Source organism: Antrostomus carolinensis, unplaced genomic scaffold, assembly GCF_000700745.2.
Source record: "Antrostomus carolinensis isolate BGI_N321 unplaced genomic scaffold, ASM70074v2 scaffold4199, whole genome shotgun sequence".
Classification (NCBI taxonomy): domain Eukaryota; kingdom Metazoa; phylum Chordata; class Aves; order Caprimulgiformes; family Caprimulgidae; genus Antrostomus; species Antrostomus carolinensis.
Window position 1 is genome coordinate 144812 of NW_010337716.1, and position 3276 is coordinate 148087.

Here is a 3276-nt window from a genome sequence, read left to right on the forward strand (position 1 = left end):
CAGAAAAAGAAGCAAGAAACTTCAAGGAGAAAAGAATTCTGGAGGCAGTGAAGCGGAAGGATGGATGTATTCCTGACTTTTCTCATTCCTGTGGATTACTTGGATTCCTAGGTTGCCCAAGGGAGTTGTAGATGCCCCCTCCCTGGAAGTGTTGAAGTCCAGGCTGGATGAGGCTTTGAGCAACCTGATCTAGTGGAAGGTGTCCCTGCTGATGGCAGGTGGGTTGGAATTAGATGATCTTTAAGGTCCCTTCCAACCCAAACCATTCTATGATTCTGTTTTCATTAACTTTCTCTCTTGTCTCACCCTTCTGAATCCTCCCCAACATTAGCAAATTCTGATCAAATTTTCCTATCATTGCTTAGAAATAAAAGCAAAATGCACCAATCCCAACTCCTCATACAAGCTGCATATAGACCCAACTATCTCAAAGTTGGATTTTCCCCAGCATTATCAACTACAGCCCCCAGACTTCAGCAGTTACAGTTTCAGGCTCAGTCACAGGACATGTCCATTCAATTATCCGCTCCTCTGCAGGCTGGTCACACGACCTATCAGGCCTCCCAGGGTCAGTCAATACTTGAAAGCTTTATTGGCACAGTGAAGTGAATTAGCAGTGTGAAAACCCCACCTGCCCCCTCAGAGTCATGCTTACTGAAGTCCCATTACAGACATTGACTTCATAGTGTTAAAACTCATTTGTTGGGGCAGCTTATTTTTTTCTAGGAATAGGTTTAAGCCGATTCTCTGCTAGGAAATTTTGCCAGTACAATCGCACTGGCAAATCCTTTCAGGCACACAAAAGGATCCAGTCTGCACGCTGCTGTCCCCTGTCTTTCTGCCTTGCTTCACAGGACACTGCAAGGCACAGCAAAGCCTTCAAGAACCACAGCAATGAAGAAAGTCTTATGGGTGTTGAAAGATCAGACACCAAGGTGCATAATGTGATGGACACACACAGAACAACAAGAAAAACACCCCGATATATGAAAGCACTAGGACCATTTGACGTGGCTGTTGAGGATAACCCTGTCTCACCCTCCCTGGTAAAGACACCTGAGCCATGCTCCTGCCGTGGGGAGCTGGGATGGATGAGCTCTGGCCAGCTTCACAGTATGACAGAGGATGCTGTCTTTGGCTGCCCCATCCCTCTGCCACAAGTTACCTCTCCCAGCTGGAAAATGCCAACTCTGCCTGTGCCTCAGCCCCTGCTGGTTCACAGCCTGGCATCAAATTTAGAAGCAATGATTTACACCACACACAGAGCGGCCAAGCCAAGGAGATGGGGAGCATATATGCAAGGGGATTACAGGACCAGTACCCTTCCAAACCATCCCAGCACCATCCTCCTGAGATTATCTGCCAAAAGTCTCCCTTGCTGTGACAATTCACTTCTCACTGGGAAAAAAAAACAATTAAAAGAGAAAACTAAGATCATGTGGGATTTTTTCCCCCCCTGGTGCCCACAATTTTTTATTAACAAACAACAGCAGTTAAAAGCATTGTGGTCTCACCCAGCAACGTCTGCTCTACCCACTTCAGACACTCTTAATTGGCTTGAAGCTGTTATCTTAAAGGAAAAATCACAACAAGCCTTGGGGAAAGGGAGTGTCTGTAGCTGGAAGGAGAAAGGCAGGTTTTCTTCCAGCTGAGAATAGCAAGCTGCCCTTAAACAGTGGCCAGGGCTATCCACACCAGCACTGCTCCTCTGTTCCAAGAGCTGTATGTCAAGACATCACCTCAATCATTTAACCATTTTAAGCCCACCTTTAATGATAATTATAAGGCTGAGGGCTGTTTACCTTGGATAAAGTTTCTGGACAAGTTTGACTCCAAATCATCTAAAAAGCAGCAAGAAAAGCTTTGTTTACCTCCCCATACCTGGCACTCACAAGAGCCTCAGTGTACAGCCTTGCACCAGCTGTTCTGCCCATACAAAGAGGCCAGGGTTCTCGTATCAAACATGATGCCACAATTATTCAGCAGAAGACTCCTACCCGCTCTGTGGGTCATCATTCCCATTAAACCATGTCCGGTGTGGGAGAGAGCAGCTAGTTTGCACTGCATACAGTATGCAGCCAAGTACAAGCGAGTATTTTCGGAAGGGAAAACACAATCGGATCTCTCCAGCTGAGGTGACATGAGGAAACTCCTAGGTGAGCACAATCTCAATTGCTCAACAACTCTGTTCTTGCAAAGAGGCCTGTGGGACCCTGAATAAATAAAAAGTCAGAGCCTTGGCTTCATAAAAAGCTTAACCAGGAAAAAGAAAAAGCCTTTAAACCAGCAATTGTTTTACATTAAGAAATAGATAAAAATGGAGGTTTGAAATTTCAGATTTATTCTGATAGAGAACAAACCCAACACAAACATGTGAACCAGGGACAAGCCACTATATGAAATTGGGGATATTAGCTCTTTTGCAGAAAATACCCCTCAGCAACACTCCTGTCCTACAGCAAATGAAAAGCAAAGAACTTCCTTTCGCTGGAGGGTAGACACAGCCCCAAGTAAACTGTTCCTCAAAAGCAGGTGGCAGGACACAAGCTCAGCCCAAATACTGCTTTCTCTCGGGTCATATATATGGGGGTGAGAAGAGCCAAAAGTACAATAAGACTGAAGAGTCAGAGCAAGTGCAAAAGCAGCCCTGGTGCCTTGTCCTGCTGTGCCACTGGCCAAAGACACAGACTTCATCTATCAAATGGCTGGAGACCACTAGTCAGCCAGGTAGGAGAAAGGCAAGTCAGGTATCTGCATTTTCCCAGTGCTATGCTGGGAAAAGACACATACACACCACACAATTTTAGCAAGACTGTATCTTTCCCTGAGCAGAGTAAGACCCAAGTACCCAGATGGCATTAAACCTTCAGTTCTTCAAACTTCCTTGACTATTGCTCACTAAGCTGTGATGTGAGTGCACATGTTGGAAGAAAAAAAACCCATCACTGGGACCCCAGCTCTGTAATGTGCCAAGGACTGTGTCCAGAATAAAATGCTTAAGAAATCCTTTTCCATGAGACCTTCTTACACTCAGTGCATACCCTTTTGACACAGAAAACAGAGCTGCTCAGAAAACTATTTTCCCTTCCTCAAAAACCAATGATTTTTGCAGTCCTGCCACACTTTTTCACAGCTCTGTTTTGATAAGTATACGGACTTTTGGAAAACTGCTTTCAGTCATTTGGCTCGCAAGCAATTGAACCTTCACTTTTTCTTTTGAAGCAGATCTTCAGGCTTTGGGTCTTTTTTACACACACACACATACACACACCACAC